This window comes from Pan troglodytes, chromosome 5, assembly GCF_028858775.2.
Source record: "Pan troglodytes isolate AG18354 chromosome 5, NHGRI_mPanTro3-v2.0_pri, whole genome shotgun sequence".
In the NCBI taxonomy this organism is placed as follows: domain Eukaryota; kingdom Metazoa; phylum Chordata; class Mammalia; order Primates; family Hominidae; genus Pan; species Pan troglodytes.
The window spans coordinates 163,024,312-163,045,555 of record NC_072403.2 but is presented as its reverse complement, the minus strand read 5'-3'; the positions used below and the strand labels follow the sequence as shown (position 1 = coordinate 163,045,555).

Genomic DNA, 21,244 nt, shown 5'->3' with positions numbered 1-21,244 from the left:
GCTGCATTTGAATCTGCAACTGGAGCAAGTCCCCAGGGGGTTCTGATGTGAACTGCACAATGTGGCCTCAGCCCCCAACAGCTCCAGCCACCCTTCCTCACTTCACTGCCCAGCCCCTTCAGCACAGGGAAAGGGAGACTGGGGGTGGGGAGAGGGAGAGGAGGAATGGTGAGAGCGAAGGGGAGGGAAAAGCCGGTTTAACCCCTGCAGATGCAGCAGGTGGGGAGTAAATCTGTGCACCTGCAGGCCTCATTAACACCCCCTTCCCTGCCTGGCTGGGCCGACTGAGAGTGGGAGTGGGGAGGCTGGGGGAACACATAAAACATTGTGATGGATGATGGCTGGCTCTTGTCTTGCTAATTGCACATGACTGCACTTCAGGTATATAAATGGGCTAAAAAGGCCTCCACGGCTGCCTGGAATACAGCTGCCATTCATAACACGCCTATGGGAAAATCCATTCCGGGTTCCAAACAATAAACTGCAACTACACTTTTGACATAAGACCTGCTTGTAGGTGGGGACTTGCTGTATGTTAAAACTTTAGGTATGAAGATGGGTATCACAGCCTCGGAAGTTAAGGTTCCCAGCAGGAAGGTAACATTTTCCTCTGGTTACTACGGTGAGTGCATACAATGGGGGAGACCCCAGAAAGAAAACCACACTTATACTCTTCTACTACTTGAAACATCAAACACAAGGGTAACTGGTGGACACATATTTTTTTCCAGTTGCCTAGGTTACAACTCATACCAGGTAATTTTCCTGCCTAACTGCATTTGGAGATGGCATTTGCGGGCATCTTATGGCATTTATAGGAGGTTTTTTTTTTTGAGACAGAGTCTCACTCTCACCCAGGCTGGAGCACAGTGGCACTGTGCAATGGATCTCGGCTCATTGCAATCTCCACCTCCTGGGTTCAAGCGATTCTCCTGCCTTGGCCTCCCGAGTAGCTGGGATTATAGGCACCTGCCACCATGCCCGGCTAATTTTTTGTATTTTTGGTAGAGACAGGGTTTGACCATGTTGCCCAGGCTGGTCTCAAACTCCTGACCTCAAGTGATCCACCCGCCTCAGCCTCCCAAAGTGCTGGGATTACAGGCGTAAGCCACTGCACCCAGCTATAGGAGGCTTTTTAAGATGCCTCTATAATCTGTGCCTAGCTATGGATTTGGAAAAGAACAAGCATTTTATAGTTTAAGAAAAAGAAATGAATACTCACATTTAGCCACAATGATGCTGCCCCACCCCTGAAATGAACTCTCTAGGTCAAAGGCATCTTACTGGTAAGGATGTCACTGGACTCTATGGCTGCTGCTGCTTCTGAGACTGTGACATGATTCACAGCAAGGGCAGAATTCAGTACGGATGAGGCAGTGTAAATTGAAATCTCTACTCACGGTGACAAACCAAGAAGAACCCTGAAGGCAGTGTATTTCAGCTCGTCTGACCAAAGCTACCAATGGAAGACTCTACTGCAGATAACATAATTTACTGCATGCTTGTTTACACACACTATCTTTACAAACAAGAAAACCCAATTCTCCGCCTTTAACTATCTGCTGATGAAAGGCGGTGCAGGATTTGTGCGGTTCCTGGAGCTGTATTTGTTAGCTGCAGTGGATCGGAACATGAATCTTCTAGTCATTCTGATTCTGTCACAAAACCAGGATCTAAACCTGGCCAGGTTGGGCGCAGTGGCTCACGCCTGTAATCCCAGCATTTTGGGAGGCCGAGGCGGGCGGATCACTTGAAGTCAGCCTGGCCAACATGGTGAAACTCTGTCTCTTCTACAAATACAAAAAAAAAAAAAATTAGCTGGGTGTGGTAATGAGCACCCGTCGTTTTAGCTACTTGGGAGGCCGAGGAAGGAGAATCATTTGAACTCGGGAGGCAGAGGTTGCAGTGAGCCGAGAGTGCACCAATGCACTCCAGCCTGGGCAATAGAGCGAGAATCTGTCTCAAAAAGGAAACAAACAAACAAAAACTAGCCAAAATATTAAATGCCAGAAAGTGTGAAATGTCTTTCCTCTTGTTTTCAACTTTTCTTTCTTTCAGATGGGAGAAAAATGAGTTCAATCAGTAGACTCCCATGACCCCTTCGAGTGACGCAATCATCTCTTCCAAGAAGTGCAGCTACTTATTTGGGATAAGCGACGACAGATGAGAAACCACAAAGAATCTGCAGACGCGAGACTCCCTGACCTGTGGATATACAGCCATCTCCAATAAGTCTACATTTAAACTAAAACTTCTCCTGTTGAGCAAGCATAATGTGGAATTATGTTAGCAAGACCTTATGCATTCCCACAAATTTTCTCCCAATAAAAAAACTGTTACCAAAGGATTGTCACCCCCCAGACATACAGCACTGCAGGGAAAAAGGAGCCCAGACAGCCGTTGGGAGTTGACCTCTGGCCACACGCCTGGGGTCAGTGGAGATCTATGTTGACTTTATCTGTGTGCCCTTTAAGGAGGCCTCTTGCTTAAAATAACTAAGGAGCCACTAAATTATACTTACTTGTAATGCTGCATTAATGGATTCTTCTACAAAGGCTGAAATACGTGGGCTTTTGCCCTTCATGACCCTAATTTTAACTACAATGAAGCTTCTGAATCTCTACCCATTTCGGGTTAACTCCATTTTGGAGAAAGAATGAGTTCTATCAATAGCCTTTATGAGCATTAATTAAAAATCTGTACAGAGAGAATAGTCATATATTTAAAACTAGTCATTAAGAAATAAAAGAATATCCTTGGTATAAGCTGAAAAATTATTAAAGATTCTGTTTCATAAAGTGATAGAATCACAATTTCTAACCATAATTTTCTTAACTAAAATATCGTTGTACTTAGTTTTGTTGTGTTTCTGAAATAATTTATTTTCTGATTTCGCCTGAAATCTACTACCTTTTCCAATAACAACGACAACAACAAAAATCTAATTTTATTTTGGTTCAGAAAAAGAGCAGCATTTTTACACATATCTATTTTGTTCCTACAGTTCATGATCTGAAGCAGAAGACAGTCCTTCTACATATTTCTTTCCTTCTCTGATGGATGGTTGATATACAGCGTGTTGTTTCAAAAATTTAAAAATAACTGAAAAGATTACACTGGTTAACTACATCACAATTTTATTATTTATTTATTTATTTTTGAGATGGCCTCTGGCTCTGTCGCCCAGGCTGGACTGCAGCGGCGTGATCTCAGCTCACTGCAGCCTCCGCCTCGTGGGTTCAAGCAATTCTCCTGTCTCGGCCTCCCAAATAGCTGGGATTACAGGCGCCCGCCACCATGCCTGGCTAATTTTTGTATTTTTGGTAGAGATGACGTTTCACCACGGTGGCCAGGCTAGTCTTGAACTCCTGACTCAAATGATTCGTCTGCCTCGGCCTCCCAAAGTGCTGGGATTATAGGGGTGAGCAATTGCGCCTGGCTGACGATATAATTTAAATACAAAGATTTTCTTTTCAATGAAGTAACTAAAAAAATTCAAGTCTTTATTTATTAAGCATGAGTATTTTCTGAATTGTTAACACAGTGCCTGGCAATATTAGATCCTCAGAAAGTATTTTTGGTCAGGCATGGTGGTTCACGCCTGTAATCCTGACACTTTGAGAGGCTCAGGTGGGAGGATGGATTGAGCCCAGGAGTTCAAGACCAGCCTGGGCAATATGGCAAAGCCCCATCTCTACAAAAAACAAACAAAAATTAGCCAGGTGTGGTGGTGCACAATTGTGGTCCCAGTTACTTAGGGGCCTGAGGTGGGAGGATCTCTTGAGCCCAGGAGGTCGAGGCTACAGTAAGCCATGTGCGCCACTGTACTCCAGCCTGAGCAACAGAGCCAGACCCTGTCTCAAAAAAATAATTAATATTTAAAAAAAAAGATGAGTAAAGATGGAGGACAATTAGAAAATAGGAAACAAACAACAAAAATTGCTCAGAAATTAGGCCTTTTCTTTCTGTCTCTTCCCTTTTCTTTGGATGTGAGGGACAGAATTGTTTATATCAAATGGCCATGTTGATAATTATACAAATGTAACTCTAAGATGATGCACAAGGATAAATGGCCCAGTATCAATGTCAAGTGACCGAGGGGAAAGGAGAGAGAGAGAGAGAGAGATAGAGAGAGAGAGAGAGAGAGAGAGAGAGAGAGAGATGAGGGGAGAGAGACACACACACTATATAATGAAAATAGATTGTGCTGCTACAGTTGCAATTTCTATTTGCTTGACTTAGTAGAGATGGAATCTCCTGGGATTTCTTTGGGGTAGCTGGGAACCTGCACTGCTGTAACTACATTCCTGGTCGGCAGGGATGCTCTGGGGTTGATGGTGTGTGCTCTTAGAGTATACTTCTCTCTCGTGGTGGCTGATCAACTCTACAGCGTGGACTCTCTTGAGTGCCTGTTACTGTACGAAAGGACCGAAACGGTGAAGTTCATTCGACTCAGCAACCTTTGCTAAGAGCTTACTACAAGGACACCCAGGTGACCAGGACCCAGTCCCTGCTAAGAGCTTACTACAAGGACACCCAGGTGACCAGGACCCAGTCCCTGCTAAGAGCTTACTACAAGGACACCCAGGTGACCAGGACCCAGTCCCTGCTAAGAGCTTACTACAAGGACACCAGGTGACCAAGACCTGGTCCCTGCTTGTAGAGGGGCAGACTACACAAAGCAGACCCTTGGGACATTCAGGTCAAAGTCATTGTTTTTTTTTTGAGACAGAGTCTCGCTCTATCGCCCAGGCTGAAGTGTAGTAGCACAATCTCTTCTCACTGCAACCTCTGCCTCCTGGCCTCAAGTGATTCTCCTGCTTCAGCCTCCCGAGTAGCTGGGATTACAGGCACCCACCACCATGGCCAGGTAATTTTTGAATTTTTAGTAGAGATGGGGTTTTGCCATGTTGGCCAGGCTGGTCTCAAACTCCTGACCTCAGGTGATCCACCCGCCTCGGCTTCCCAAAGTGCTGGGATTACAGGCGTGAGACAACGCGCCCGGCCAAAAAATGTTTTGCTTTCTTTACTTTTCACTTCAAAAGAACGAACAGAATAAATTCCTAACTTATGACTTTCTAAGACATAAGTCACGTTCAATTACTATAAAAATTACCACACTGTGTTTGCATATTGTGACAGTACTACAGAGCTCAAGCTATGCCAATTACTTCAGTGGCCTTGAATGACTGAACAAGTACAATTATTTCTCTTCTTTTGTAAAGAAGACTATAAAGATTTTTAATGGTAGAAAGCCTGTTCCTGATTAAATTTCTATTCGTTTTTAAAAATTTACTTAAAATATTTTCAACATAGAAGAAAAAAGTCCTCCACTTCTAATACTGCTTCCAGAGGTAACCTCTGCAAATAATTTTTATGTAATTATTAAATTACATAAATAAAAATTACTCACAGGTAATTTTTGATTCCTATATAAACAATGTGCTTATCTAATGTGTGTGTGTGTGTGTGTGTGTGTGTGTGTGTATATATATATATATACATATATATATATATATATATATTTTTTTTTTTTTTCTTTGAGATGGAGTCTCACTCTGTCACCCAGGCTGGAGTGCACTGGCGCGATCTCGGCTCACTGCAAGCTCCACCTCCCGGGTTCAAGCGATTCTCCTGCCTCAGCCTCCCGAGTAGCTGGGACTACAGGCACCCGCCACCACGCCTGGCTAATTTTTTGTATTTTTAGTAGAGACGGGGTTTCACCGTGTGTTAGCCAGGATGGTCTCGATCTCCTGACCTCGTGATCTGCCCGCCTCGGCCTCCCAATGTGCTGGGATTACAGGCATGAGCCACCACGCCCGGCCCGTCTAATATATATTTCTATAGTTATATACAGAAATTGGATAGTTCTACATGCACAGTTCTGGAGTTTGACTTTTAGAAAGATTAATACTTAAAATCAGTAATTAGGCCAGGCACAGTGGCCCACACTCGCAATCCCCACACTTTGGGAAGCCGAGGTGGGAGGATCGCTTGGGGCCAGGAGTTCGAGACCACCCTGGGCAACATAGCAAGACCCTGCCTGTACTTAGAAAGCTTCCCCCAGCCCCGACCCCAGGTATTACATTACTTCCATTTCATTCTTCATGTTTTCAGACGAGGTCCTGCTCCGGTGCCTGGAAGACGCGCGCCAGGCTTGGCTGAGTCCTGCAGCCCCAGCCATTTCTCTCCACGGTCATTCTCAGGCTTGCTGACCCATGTGAGCAGTTCCGGGCCAAATATCCACATCTCGTGTGATCCAGTGTAAGACAGAATGTCTTCTTTGGTAGCATCTTTTTCTTTTGTCTTGATTCTTTTATTTATCTATTTTCAAAGTAATAAATTGGTGCCCTGGCAACTCCAACAGTGACACTTCTGAGGGAGGCATTTAACATGTAGAAAATGTAGCTATAGATGTAGCCAGGCTCAAGGAAGGTTTCTGAGGAAGTGAATTTCTTGTATTTCGGGACCTCATTTATAACTTGTGTTTGTTCAGTTCTGACCATACTCCAGGCGCCATGCTAAGCACGTTGTATGCACCATATCTCATTTAATCCCAAGAATCCTGTGAGGTCAGGGTTATTGTTATTTACATTATCCCCATTTTGCTGATTAGAAAAATGAGAGATTTCCAAAATGATACAAATACAGTAACTACTCGAGCTTTTTTCTTAAAAATAACAGGCTTGCTACTCTTTCATGGCCAGCTAGAATACAAAGATTATTTGTACCCATCTGAAAAGTGTAAATGATCACCATTATGCAATGAAGTAACCAATTTAGTCAAAGTAACATATTTAGTCAAAAATTAAAAAAAAATCAATCATAGTTATGTCAGAAATGTGCTTTGGTAACTCTCTAGTGGGCTGGCAAAATCCAATACAGACAATTCTAAAACAATGCCACTATTGATCAAGTAGCTGGTTTCTCTGTCACTTATATGCTTCATTTTTATTCATTACCAGAAAGATAAAAGAAAGGCCATGACTACAAGGGTATAAACTTATTTGTGGTCGGGTGCCGTGGCTCACGCCTGTAATCCCAGCACTTTGAGAGACCGAGGTGGGCAGATCACGAGGTCAAGAAATCGAGACCATCCTGGCCAACATGGTGAAACTCCATCTCTACTAAAAATACACAAATTAGCTGGGCATGGTGGCAGGTGCCTGTAATCTCAGCTACTCGGGAGGTTGAGGCAGGAGAATCGCTTGAACCTGGGAGGCAGAGGTTGCAGTGAGCCGAGATGGTGCCACTGCACTCCAGCCTGGGTGACAAGAGTGAGACTTCGTCTCAAAAAAAAAAAAAAAAAAAAATTGCATTTCATTCTTCGTATTTGGAGAACGATGGAGATTCTTCCCTGCCTTTCCTTATTTCACTGTAATGATCACACCTGAGCCTTTCAACAACACTGTGAGACAAGTGAGGCGGGAGAGACTTGCCCATTCCCATCTACAGGTGCAGAAACAGCCTCCAGGCAGTCATGTGAGTTTCCCTGAGCCCATTAGGAAGGAGAACTGCAAGTGCAAAGGTTCTACTGGGGACCCAAAGTCTGAGGGGTAATGGGAACCAGATCAAGACTTTCAGGTGTGGGGCAAAGCATTATCGGGAGATGGGGACTCTACCCTATACGAATTGCATCTTGCTGAGTGAGTTACTTTGCTGAGCCTTCACTTCTTTTGTTTTGTTTTTTTGATTGTGATTGTCAAAGGTCAGCCCTCTTTCTTTATCTATAACTACAGCATGAGTATAACAATATATTATGGAGTCATTTCAAAATTCAAATGAGATGAAGGACGCTAGTTTAGAGTTTAATACACAGTACCCATTGTTGTTATTTTATTATAGAATTGATAATTGCCTGGATTAAAGGAGAGTTGTAAATTATTTAAGATAGAAATAGGAAAAGATAGCTTAAACCAAAAAAAAAAATCTTCTATATCTAATTATGTATTTATTTTATGGGAAAAAAAGGTTTCATTAGTATTATGAGATTGTTCCCTAATTTTTCTGGGTCTACAATTTTACAAGTCACGCTTTCTGTAGTTCTTATTTATGGCAATCAAATGTTAAGCTAAACCAATAGCCAAGACCTAAAGTACTTAAATGAACAGGGGTAGCTTGATTGAGGTCAGATAAGGCTGTAAGAGAGAAAGCTTCAGAAGCGTGACTATAAACTCAAAACAGGTGTGATTCTAAATGGCCCTTCAGTCCTTAGGAGATGAAAGACTACCAACCCTTGTGCAGCCAAAGAAGATGCTGGGAAGAGCTAAAGCACAAGTTCCATTCCTCACGTGTCATATTCCCACCTAGAGTTTTTGCGACATACTCATTCATCAGCCGTTTGACCGACAGGTAGCACACCATGAAAATCTCCACTACGTGTGGAAAACAAATCAATTTAATAATATATTTTATTGTTTGGAAACTCAAAATTAAGTAATTAAATTCCGGTTTCTGAGAAGCTCATCCCTTGAAAATCAACTGTGATGTTGTGGGTTGGGTTTTATGTCAAGGTCCTACTGGCAAGGAAATCATCATTCTGTAGTCCCTTTAAGGAGAAGCTGGAGGAGATGGGAAGAGGAGGAAGCAGGAAGGAAGGGGTGGGGAGGATGGACAGTGCTTTCACTTAGCCAATCTGGTCTTTCTCTTCAAGCAGCTTGTTATCAAAGGCACAGCTGCCTAGACCTTGCTTGCTGTGCCATGTCATTTAGCATTTCCCTTTTGCTTTCTCCTCTCTCCCTCGCAACTAGACCCTTGCCCCTCCTGACCCTGGGAAAGCTCCTGCCCAGAGATAATAAGCTGTGTAGTAGAAAAACATAAGACAGAGAAATTATTATTATTTTTGAGACAGTCTCTGTCACCCAGGCTGGGGTGCAGTGGCAAGATCTCAGCTCACTGCAACCTCTGCCTCCCAGGTTCAAGTAATTCTCCTGCCTCAGCCTCCCAAGTAGCTGGGATTACTGGCGTGTGCCACCATGCCTGGCTAATTTTTTTTTTTTTTTTTTTTGCATTTTTAGTAGAGGCAGCGTTTCACCATGTTGGCCAGGCTGGTCTGGAACTCCTGACCTCAGGTGATCTGCGCACCGCAGCCTCCCAAAGTGCTGGAATTACAGGTGTGAGCCACTGCGTCCAGCCCAAGTCAGGAAAATTACATCCATCATTTAAACTTCCCCTTTATGGTTTTCTTGGGACAGTGGCAAAGGAAGAGTTTGGAGAAGGGGGAGTCACCTCATCAGTGCTCATCACTACCCTGAAACTCGGCTGGCCAAGACTGGCTGAAGTAGGAAAGAATTCAGGACTACGCTGTGACGTAATTAAACTATTTTAAATACCAGAGGCCTACATTGTTCTGTAATGTTTCTTAGGTGATCCACTCCAGATACCAGCTGAATGCTCAGGACTTCAGACTTGGTCTAGAAGTGGCTTACTGTATATTATGGACTGAACTGCATCCCCTCAAAACCCCTATACTGACATCCTAATCCCCCAATACGACCACATTTGGAGACAGGAGGTCGAGGCTGTAGGGAGCCATGATCGTGCCACTGCACTCCATCCTGGGTGACAGAGCAAGACCCCATCTCAAAACAAAAACAAAAAACAACCCAAAAAGATCATAAGCATGGGGCCCTAATCCAATAGGACTGGGTGTCCTTAAAAGAAGAGGAAGAGATCACAGGGATGTTTGTGTACAGAGAAGACGACATAGAGGGAAGACGGCTGTCTGCAAGCCAAGAAGAGAGGCCTCAGCAGAAACCAGCCCTGCCAGCACCCTGATCTTGGACTTCCAGCCTCCAGAACTGTGAGAAAATAAAATAAACTTCTGTTGTTGAAGCCACCCAGTCTATGGTCTTTTGTTACGGCAGCCCTAGCAGACTAATACACTTATTTATGTGGACATTTCCTTTCTTCTATGTATGTTTTCCTCCTGCTTTAGCACCTTCAATTCCTGGACCGAAAGACTCCTAACTATGCTACTTGCAAAGGCTTCTATACACAGAACACTCTTTTTCTAACTGCAAGGGCAGAGGCAGACAACAATGAAAGGACCAGGTGGGCACAGCTGTCCCTCCTCCTCTGCCCTCTCCTGGGTTTCTCCTCCATCCTCTCACTGGCTGCCCTGATACCCGCAACACTGCTGGGACTCCGCAGCTGCCCTTCTTCCTCTGGATTATGCCACAAGTATAAGTGGGAGAAAAAAACGTGGACCAAAAGTCCTCAAATCATTCACAAATCACTTCTCTTTCGGTTTCTCATAAGCACATACACAGTATATTAAAAATACAGAGAAACACTACGAGACCAATAGGATTATTTTTTTCTTTTTTGGGACAGAGTCTCACTCCGTCGTCCAGGCTGGAGTGCAATGGCGCAATCTCGGCTCACTGCAATCTCCACCTCCCAGGTTCAAGCAATTCTCCTGCCTCAGCCTCCCGAGTGGCTGGGATTTACGGATGTGCACTACCACGCCCAGCTATTTTTTTTGTATTTTAAGTAGCGATGGGGTTTCACCACGTTGGCCAGGCTGGTCTTGAACTCCTGACCTTAGGTGAACCGCCCACCTCGGCTCCCCAAAGTCCTGGGATTACAGGTGTGAGCCACCACGCCTGGCCTACTTTCTTTTTTTTTAATTTAATTTTTACCAAAGTAAATCACGTGCTGGCTTAAGAGATCACACTGCTCTTCAGGGCTTACTATGCAACATGACTGTTCCCATGGCCAGGCGAAGTGGCTCACACCTGTAATCCCAGCACTTTGGGAGGCCGAGGTGGGCAGATCACATGAGGTCGGGAGTTTGAGACCAGCCTGACCAACATGGTGAAACCCCGTCTCTACTAAAAATACAAAATTAGCTGGGCGTGGTGGTGCATGCCTGTAATCCTAGCTACTTGAGAGGCTGAGGCAGGAGAATTGCTTGAATCCGGGAGGTGGAGGTTGCGGTGAGCCGAGATCATGCCATCACACTCCAGCTGTGAGCTGAGATCATATCATTGCACTCCAGCCTGGGCAACAAGAGTGAAACTCCATCTCAAAACAAAACAAACAAACAAACAAACAAAAAAACAGAAAAACCTGTTCCCTGCCCCCCACTGCCCTGCCCCCAGTGGCATTCCCACTCCTGAAAGGCAGCCACTGTCAACACTCAGTGGTGTCTTTTTGCCTTTTGCTGCTGTCCTGGTCTTGCCGTTCAGATGTTACCCACTGGATTTCTAATATCAACAATGGGGACTTAGCTCCTTCATATCCTACTACCCCTACTCCCCACCCCCTCCAGCTCCCAAATATCGAGCTGTCATGACTTTTGGTTAGATCAGGATTTATCAGAGCTATGTAACCGTTCACAGCAAGGCCATCTGATTTACTGATTACACACACTCCTGTTCTTCTGCAGCTTGTTTCTGCTGGAGTCTTGTATCTTTGTTGTTCATCTTGCTAGGGCGCTGTCAATCACATACCACCACACTGGCTGAACTGTAAGTCAGCTTTCAGTACGTTCACGTATAGGCTCAGTCTTTCATGGAGCCATCCTCCTGGCACCCTTCATCCTGCAGGCCTACTGAACAAAACACTTAGTGGGCTCTTTCTTGACCATAATCCTGGGGATTCCCTGCACCTCTGCATTGTGGTAGTTTCCATTCCTGGAGCCACACTGTGGCGGCGACTCCCAGTGAGTCCCTCCCTGAGTGCAGGTGAGGCCTGTGACTTGCTTCTCACCAGCAGAATATGGCACGAGTGACAGTGAAGGGAGGTCACTCCATCTAACAGATTCCAGAGAAAACCCATCCCCCCTGCTGGCTTTCAAGAAATAAGCTGCCATGCTGTGAATGGACAAAGGAGAAGGTCTCATGGCAAAAACCCACATGGCCTCTGGGACCTGGGTGTGGCCTCCAGCTGACAGCCAGCAAAAAGCTGGGCCCTCAGTCCCATAACTCCAAGGAATGGAATTCTGCCAAATGAGCTTTGATGAGGAACCCAGGCCTCAGATGAGACAATTTTCTCAGTCTGAAGCAGAGAACCCAGCTAAGCTGACCCAGAGAAATGGAAGATAATACATGTGAGCAGTTTTAAGCCACTAAATGTGTGCTCATTTGTTATGCAGCAGAGAAAATTAATATTCTTCTGTGGTTTACTTGCTCATTTACTTGCAATTCTCCTACCTCATCCTCCCGAGTGAGTAGCTAGGACTACAGGCCACCACACCTGGCTAATTTTCTTCTTTTATTTCTTTGTAGACATGGGGTCTCCGTACGTTGCCCAGGCTGGGCTCAAGCAATCCTCCTGCCTCTGCTTGCTCATTTGAGTGAAATACTCCTCTAGTGGCTTCTAGAGAAAAAGGGCACTGGGGGTAGATTTTTCTAAAATGTCTGGCTTCGTCATTATTCTTATCACACTTCATGATGGTTTAGCTGGGTATATTATTTTCCTTGATTTTTTTTTTTTTTTTTTTGAGACAGAGTCTTGCTCTGTCGCCCAGGCTGGAGTGCAGTGGCGCGATCTCGGCTCACTGCAAGCTCCACCTCCCAGGTTCATGCCATTCTCCTGCCTCAGCCTCTCCGGAGTAGCTGGGGCTACAGGCGCCCACCACCACTCCCGGCTAATTTTTTGTATTTTTAGTAGAGACAGGGTTTCACCGTGGTCTGGATCTCCTGACCTCGTGCTCCGCCTGCCTCGGCCTTCCAAAGTGCCGGGATTACAAGCGTGAGCCACCGCGCCTGGCCATTTTCCTTGAATTTTGAAGATATTGCTCTATTGTAATCTAGCCTCCAGTATTACTGTTTTGTTTTTGTTTTTTGATAACTTTTATTTATTTTTTTTCTTTTAAGACACAGTTTCACTCTGCCGCCTAGGCTAGAGTATAGTGGCACGATCTTGGCTCACTGCAACCTCTACCTCCCAAGTTCAAGCAATTCTCATGCCTCAGCTTCCCGAGTAGCTAGGATTACAGGTGCGTGCCACCAGCCCAAGGAAAAAACCATCCCCCTTGCTGGCTTTTAAGAAATAAGCTAATTTTTGTACTATTAATAGAGATGGGGTTTCATCAGGTTGACCAGGCTGGTCTTGAATTCCTGACCTCAGGTGATTCACCTGCCTTGGCCTCCCAAAGTGCTGGGATTACAGGCGTGAGCCACTGCACCCAGCCCAGTATTACTGTTGAAAAGTCTGATGCCATTCGGGTTCCAGATTATTTGCATGTTTTGTTTTTTCCCCCTCTGAAAGCTTTTAGTATCCTCTTTTTGACTCTACTGTTCTTTTTACTATTATGATGAAGTGCGTTGGTGTGAGTCTATACATTTATTTTGCTGACCCTTTTGATTTGGGAGTCCTTCAGTTCTAGGAGAGAAAATTTTGGGCGGAAGGCTGAGGATTATTTCTCTGATAATTTCTTCCCTTCTGGTTTCTTCTGTCTTATTGGAATTCCCATTAGTTAGATGTTAGGTCTCCTGGACTGACCCCTCTAACCTTTGAAACTTTTTCCTCATTTTTCTACTTTTCACAACTTTATTTTGGATAAAATTGTATTATTTAAAACTTTTATTGAGGCAAATTACATACAATAAACTGTACATGTCAAAGTGTAAAGCTTACTGTATATTATTACAAAAAAGCTGCTATGAACATTCATGCACAGATCTTTACATGGACATATACTGCATTTCTCTTGGGTAAATATTTAGAAATAGAATGTCTTGACTATATGGCAGGTGCACTTTAACTTTTTAAGAAACGACCCCAAATTGATTTCCAAGGGGGTGGTACTGTTATATATTCCTACCGGCAGTGTATGAGGGTTCCAGTTGTTCCACATCCTTGCCAACATTTGGTATGGTCGGTCTTTTTTTTTTTTTTTTTTAGACAGAGTATCACTCTGTCACCCAGGCTGGAGTGCAGTGGTACAATCTTGGCTCACTGCAACCTCTGTTTCCTGGGTTCAAGCAATTCTTGGGCCTCAGCCTCCCGAGTAGCTGGGATTACAGGCGTGTGCCACCATGCCCAATTAATTTTTTGTATTTTTAGTAGAGTTGGGGTTTCCCCATGTTGCCCAGGCTGGTCTTGAACTCCTGACCTCAAGTGATCCACCTGCCTCAGCCTCCCAAAGTGATGCAATTACAGCTGTGAGCCACCGTGCCCAGCCCAATCTTTTTTTTCTTTGGGACAGGGTCTTGTTCTGTCTTGCAGGCTGGAGTGCAGTGGTGCAATCACAGCTTACTACAGCCTCAACCTGGGCTCAAGCAATCCTCCCACCTCATCCTCCCTAGCTGTGAGTGAGCAGCTAGGACTACAGGCCACCACAACTGGCTAAATTTCTTTTTCTTTTATTGTAGACACAGAGTCTCCTCCCTATGTTGTCCAGGCTGGGCTCAAGCCATCCTCCTGCCTCTGCCTGTCAAAGTGTTGGGATTACAGGCATGAGCCACTGTGCTTAGCTGGTCAATCTTTTTAATTGTAGACATTCTAATAGCTATGTAGCGGTATTCACTGTGGTTTAAATTTCCATTTCCCTAATGCCTGTGATGGTAAGCATATTTTCATGTATTTCCTTGGGTGAAATGTGTGTTCAAATCTTTCAGTCATCTTTTAAAAGGGTTATTTTCTCATTGAGTTTTGAGTTTAGTATTCCATATACAAATCCTTATATCAAATAGATAACTTGCAAATATTTTCTCCCACTCTGTAGCTTATTTCCAAATATTTGGAGTGTTTCCAGATGTCTTTCAGTGTTGATTTCTAATTTAATCCCACTGTGGTTAGAGAACATATTTTGTATGATTTGAGCCCTTACAAATTGATTAAGACATTTTGTGACTCAGAATATGGTCTATTTTGGCAAATGTTCTGTGTATGTTTGAAAAGAATGCGTAATCTGCTGTTGTTGGGTGGAGTCAAGTTGAATTGTAGCATTGTTTAAGTCTTCTAAATCCTTATTGATTTTTACTCTACTTGTTCTGAGAGGGGTTTAAAAAATTCTGACTATGTTTGTGGATTTTCTATTTTTCCCTATAATTTTATCTTTTTTTTCTTCATTTATGTTGATGCTCTGTTATTATATGCTTAAAGACTTAGAACTGCTATGTCCTGTTCGTGAAACGGCCCCTTTGTCATAATGAAACAAGCCTCTTTTATATCCTTGGTACTACTCTTTGCTCTAGTTCTACTTTGATATTGATATACCAATTCAATTTTCTTTTGATTAGTATTAGCACTTTTCCATCCTTTTACCTTTAACCTACTTATGTCTTTATATTTAAAACGGGTTTCTTGTTGACAATAATAGTCGGCTCTTGCATTTTTAGCCAATCTGACATTCTTTGCATTTTAATTAGTGTATTTAGAACATTTATATCTAGTGTGATTATCGATATAGTTGAGTTTAAATCTACTATTTTGCTATTCTTTTTCTTATTGTCCTATCTGTTCTTTGCTCCTTTTTCCCTTTTCTGCTTTCTCTGGATTATTTTTAATGATTTCATTTTATCTACTTTGTAGATAACTATATATTAACTTTGTTAACTATAACAAGGTTACAACTGTTTAACTATAACGTTGTTGAATTACTGAAATGGTTACCTTACATTTACAGCACAGTCCTGTGTTGCTTAAAGACGGGTACATTCTGAGAAATGTATCACTGGGTGATTTTGTCACTGTGTGAACATCATACAGTGTACTTGCAAACCTAGATGGTATAGCCTCCTACACACCTTGGCTGTATGGTACAGCCTACTGCACCAAGGCTACAAGCCTGCATAGCATGTTATTGTTCTGAATACAGTAGGTGGCTGTAACAGAATGGTAAGTATTTATACATGCAAACATACAATAGAAAGGGTACAGTAAAAAATACAGTATTATAATCTGATGGAACTGCTGTTGTATACATGGTTTGTTTTTGACCAAAACGTCATTATGCAGCACATGACTATATACACATTTCACTTTGCACAGTCTACCTTCACATATAATTATACTACTACACCACATATAGTCATACTACTTCACATATAGCCTAAGAATTTTACAAAAGCATGCTTCCATTTCTCTCCTCTTAGACTTTGTGTTATTGTTGCCATATATTTAGCTTCTAAATGTTTTTAACGCTATACTACATTTCTATTATTTTTGCTTTATGCAGTAATTACTGTATACAGTAATAGCTTTTAAGATAAACAGTAAGAACAAGTCTTTCTATCCATGTGGTTACTATTTTTGGTGTTCTTCATTCCTTTGGGTAGATTCAGGTTTCCAACTGGTATCATTTTCTTTCTGCCAGCAGGAATTTCTGTAACATTTTTTGTACTTCAGGTTAGCTAGTGATGAATTTTTTCAGCTTTTACGTGTCTAAAATAGTCTTTACTTCAGCTTTGTTTTGGAAAGATATTTTAACCAGGTAAAAAACTCTAGGCTGTGAATTTTCTTTCACTGCTTTAAAAATATTGACCCACCGCCTTCTAGTTTGTGTTGTTTCCAACAAGAAATCATCAGCCAATTTATCTTTGTTCCTCTCTACATAATGTGTCATTTATCCTCTCTTTTTAAAATGTTCTCATTTTTTTGAATGTATGAGTTTATAGTTTCTATCAAATTTGAAAACGTTTTGCCCATTATTTCTTCAAATATTTTTCAGTTCCTTTTTTCCACTCCTGTGGGACACTAGTTTTACATATTTTTGGCTACTTAAAATGATCCCAAAGCTCAATGTTGCTCTCTTGCTTCTTTTCAGCCTTTTTCTGTTTCATTTCAGATAGTTTCTACTGCACGTCTTTAAGTTAACTAGGCTTTTCTTTTGCAATGTCTAATCTGCTATTAATTAAGAGTTTTTTTTTTTTATCATTTCAGGCACTGCAGTTTTCATCTCTTCAGTTTGATTTATATCTGTTATATCTTCTTTGTCTCTATTTAACATGTTAAATCCTTCTTCTAGTTTCTTAAACATGCAAACTACAGTCACAACTACTTTAATGTCCATGTCTATGAATTCTATCATCTGTATAATGGGTTAGTTTTGATTGACTTTTCTCATTTTAGGTGGTATTTTCCTAGATCTTTGCATGCCTGCTAATTTTGGATTGGATGTCTGGCAAGACCCTTCTTAGTATTCTAACCAGTGCCCCTGCATTCAGAGGTTTTCACTCTAGCTGTTGGCAACAGGCACCTCTTCTTGGCTACTGTGTGGGAGGCAGGCACTGTTCCCTCATTCTTTCGGGTGATCGTTTCTCTGGTGATGGGTAGTTTTCTCACATCCACACTTTGATCAGTACGCACTTGCATACTCAAGGAGGACTCTGTACATCCGCAAAGCTCTCTCTATGCAGTTCTCTCCTCTCCGGTCCTCCACGTCTGCAAACTAGCTGCCTTGGTTTCCCTTGATGTATCCCCAGCTCTGTCTTCAACTCAGGGAGACAGTTGAGCTCTTTCTCCTGGGTTCCTTCTCTCTACACAGTGGCCAGGAAACTTCTTCTAGATAAGGACAATTATAGGACTCACTTTGTTTCCAATTTCTCAGGAGCCACTGTTTTTTGCTGCCTGGTGTCCAATGCCCTGAGTGATGTATTTTTCATATACTTTGTCCAGTTTTTTACTTGTTTCAAGTGGGAGGGTAAAGTAAGACCCTGTTACTCTACCTTCTCTAGAACGCAGTGTGCTTTTAACATAACATTATGTATCAATGGGTGAGATAATATTGTGTACTCTTTTTTTTTTTTTTTGAGACAGAGTATCACTCTGTCATCCAGGCTGGAGTGCAGAGGAGGCACAATCTCCGCTCACTGCAACCTCTGTTCACTGCAACCTCTGTCCCCTGGGTTCAAGTGATCCTCCTGCCTCAGCCTCCCAAGTTGCTGGGAGTACAGATGTGCGCCACCATGCCTGGCTAATTTTTGTATTTTTGGTAGAGACGGGGTTTCAACATGTTGCTCATGCTGATGTCGAACTCCTGGGCTCAAGTGATCTGCCGCCTCAGCCTCCCAAAGTACTGGGATTCCAGGCGTGAGCCACCACACCTGGCCATATTGTGTACTTTTAACATAACGTTATGTATCAATGGGTGAGATAATATTGTCTTATAAATATAAGTGTGAATTTTATAGGCTATGAAGATTTTTTAGGTTATTATTCAACTGCATCTAATTAAAGTGTAACATTATGAGAAGCATTATATGATTACATATAATGACAGAATTCGATTTTCAGCTAAGTAGTTCAAGAATAAAATTAATAAATAAAGTCCAATGACACAGTAAAATGAGCTTAAAATGAAATTGCTTTCTAAACCTAGAGCCAAAATTTCATTCATTTACTAATGTGTAAAATAAATACAGGAAAAATATTTTTTTTTGGTATAAAAAGGTTTGCAGTCTTTAAAAGGGGCCATAAAAAATTCTGTACTAGCCGGGCGTGGTGGCTCAGGCCTGTAATCTCAGCACTTTGGGAGGCTGAGGTGAGTCAGGAGTTCGAGACTAGCCTGGCCAACATGGGGAAACCCCATCTCTACTAAAAATACAAAAATTAACCAAATGTGGTGGTGGGTGCCTGTAATCCCAGCTACTCAGGAGGCCGAGGCAGGAGAACTGCTTGAACCCAGGAGGCAGAGGTTGCAGTGAGCCAAGATCGCGCCATTGTACTCCAGTCTGGATGATCGGAGTGAGACTCCAACTCAAAAAAAAAAAAAAAAAAAAAAAAAATTCTGTACTTATAATGTTGCTTAATATTTAGAATGTTTTAAAAGAAAGTTATCTGTAGAAAAGAAGAGGAAATAAGGCAACACACATTTTCTGTTTAGGTTTATAAATTGAGCAACAACAATAATAATAAAAAAAGAGGATTCTTTAGTTACTGCTCCATTATCTGCCTTTTCCAAACAAAACAAGTCCGTTTTCTCTGAACTTGTAATTTTTGGGCAAGTCAGCTCCTTATTTCCTTGCTTTGCTACTGACACAAGTGGCCAGAACCATGTGAAGTTCAACGTGCTTCCCTGGGCTGCCCTCTCGGTGACCTTGGTGAATGAAAGCTTCCTATGATGGCACATTCTCAAATAAGTATGTGGTTCAGGCATCTGACAAGCGTCTGAGCAATTCTCTTGCATGTTGAAGTAGAGCGGTACGATCAGCCCATTAGTGATTTTTCTCACAGAAATCAAGCCAATAAAGCCTCATTTTAAAAGTACATAAAACACAAATTATCAATGTAGATGCACTGTATCACAGAAAACAGTTCTGCAGCACCCCTTATCTCCCGGCTTATTAGGGTGGTATCCAATTTTGACCAAAATTTCACTTTCACTTCTTCTCCCTCTTTCTATCTCCATCACCCCATACAACCATTGTATCAATTGCGATGTAATTTTCTGTAAACCTAAAGTAAGTCTGGAGCTTACACAAAAGTTTAACCTCAAGCACATACACACCTACTAGACTTGGTAGGATTATAAACAACATTTATTTCATTTGCGGCTGTATTTTAGAGTTGACGCAAAGTGACCTGGAACAGGGCTTAGAATTTTCTAAATAAACGGACTGGCTGGCAGCTTCCAAACCAGTTGCTTCTCCTCCCTGTAGGCAGAGGGGATTTCCACAGGGAAAGAAAGAGGGTTGGCTATCTGCTTTAGGGAATGGCATGCCTGGCCCTTTTTATCTCATTCCCACCAGTACTTGGGGATACTGGGAAAATAGTTCCCAATGAGGAAAAGGTTAGGGATTCCTGAGATGGTTTGGTATGTTTATTTTATTACCCAAACATTACACAAAACTCTTTTCTTCTAGATCAGGGGTTGGCAAACTAAGACCCACACAGCAAATCTGGCCAACTGCTTATTTTTATGAAGTTTTAGTGGAACACAGCCACAGGGTCATTCGTTTATATATTGAGTACGGCTGGTTTTGTGCTATAACGGCAGAGTTGAGTAGTTAGGACAGAGACCGTGTGGTCTGCAAGTCCTGATATATCTACTATCTAGTCCATTAAGGAAATGTTTGTTGATCTCTGTTCTCAAAGACAATGTCACAAAAGAGTTTACTAAAAGCCAAAAGACTTGAAGAACTTGAGAAGAATGTGGGTATTTTACAACTTTCCCTAAAGACAACAAAAACTAAACAGTAAAGTGCAGATGGCAACTGAAAGAGAGAAGCTGGTTGGTGATGGTGTCCGAATCTAGATTAGAGGTTCAACAATATACACATTTTCCAAAAGTGAAAGGTCAGATATCAATCTGGTGTGGTTTCAGTATTTTTGGGGACTTCTAAGGGAGAGCAACTCTCAGGTTGAAAGACATTTAAACATAAATTATAGTACTTTATAGTATTTTAACTTAGAATCTACTTTGTGGATTATCATTTGCCAAACATAATTTATAAAACCTAATCTGCAGATCCTAAATACAAGCTATATGTGGAATCTAATTCTCCATGATCAGAAAAACACCCGAGTTCTTGGAGACGTGATGTATCTTGCACCAAAGGGCATGCATAACTGTGTGGTCCACTTGGGCCAGAGGTGGTATGTGTCAATTGAAACTTAAAAAAAAGACACCTTGCCGATGAAGAGTCAACACAGGTCCTCTGCGTCAACATAAAAGCAGCATGTACTCATCGACATCTAAGAGGTAGTGTTTTACTGTGTGCTGAAATAGAAAAACATAGCTTCTATGGCATGTTCGGTGTCTCACTGGGACTCGTTGAGGGATCTATAATTCGAGAACTCTGAAATGGTGGCTGGGGTGATCGAGCACTTGGACCTGGCCCTCTGTCACATGGAGTTGTCTGGCAAGTAGCCCCAAAGGCACCGCTGAGCTCTGAGATGAGGGTCACCAGAGAGATCCCACCAGGGAAGTGATCCCTGGACAGGCTGGTAAACAGAACCAAGGACACCTGATGCTAACTACAGAAACACCGAGGCAAGCTGGAAGAAGGAGCGTTGCCACAGCAACATGGTTTAGCTAATAATGCAATGGGAGCACTTTCTTCTGAGGAAAGTCAAAGTTGTATATCTAGCAGGGAGGACTGCAATAAGAAAATAACACAGTCAGAAATTTGGTCAAGGGTAAGGAGGGGTGAAGAGAAAAAGCACAGAGAATCCACTGTATGGATTCTGTATTTAGTTTTTGCCATGATCAGCCAGCATCCAGAGGCCCTCTGGCCCACTGAGCTATCAAGGGGGTACCTCACTTGTTTTTGACAATACCTTACCCTTCCTGGCTGTACAACCTGGAGGATTAGGGAGGTCCCTATGACAGAGAGAGGGAGGGAGAGAG

At 42.6% G+C, this 21,244-nt stretch overlaps 1 protein-coding gene across 7 annotated transcripts in view; it reads right to left on the bottom strand.

Moving 5' to 3' along the window:
• MTHFD1L (methylenetetrahydrofolate dehydrogenase (NADP+ dependent) 1 like) overlaps positions 1-21,244 on the bottom strand; it is a 240,429-nt gene that overhangs the window by 11,894 nt on the left and 207,291 nt on the right. The window lies entirely within an intron of this gene.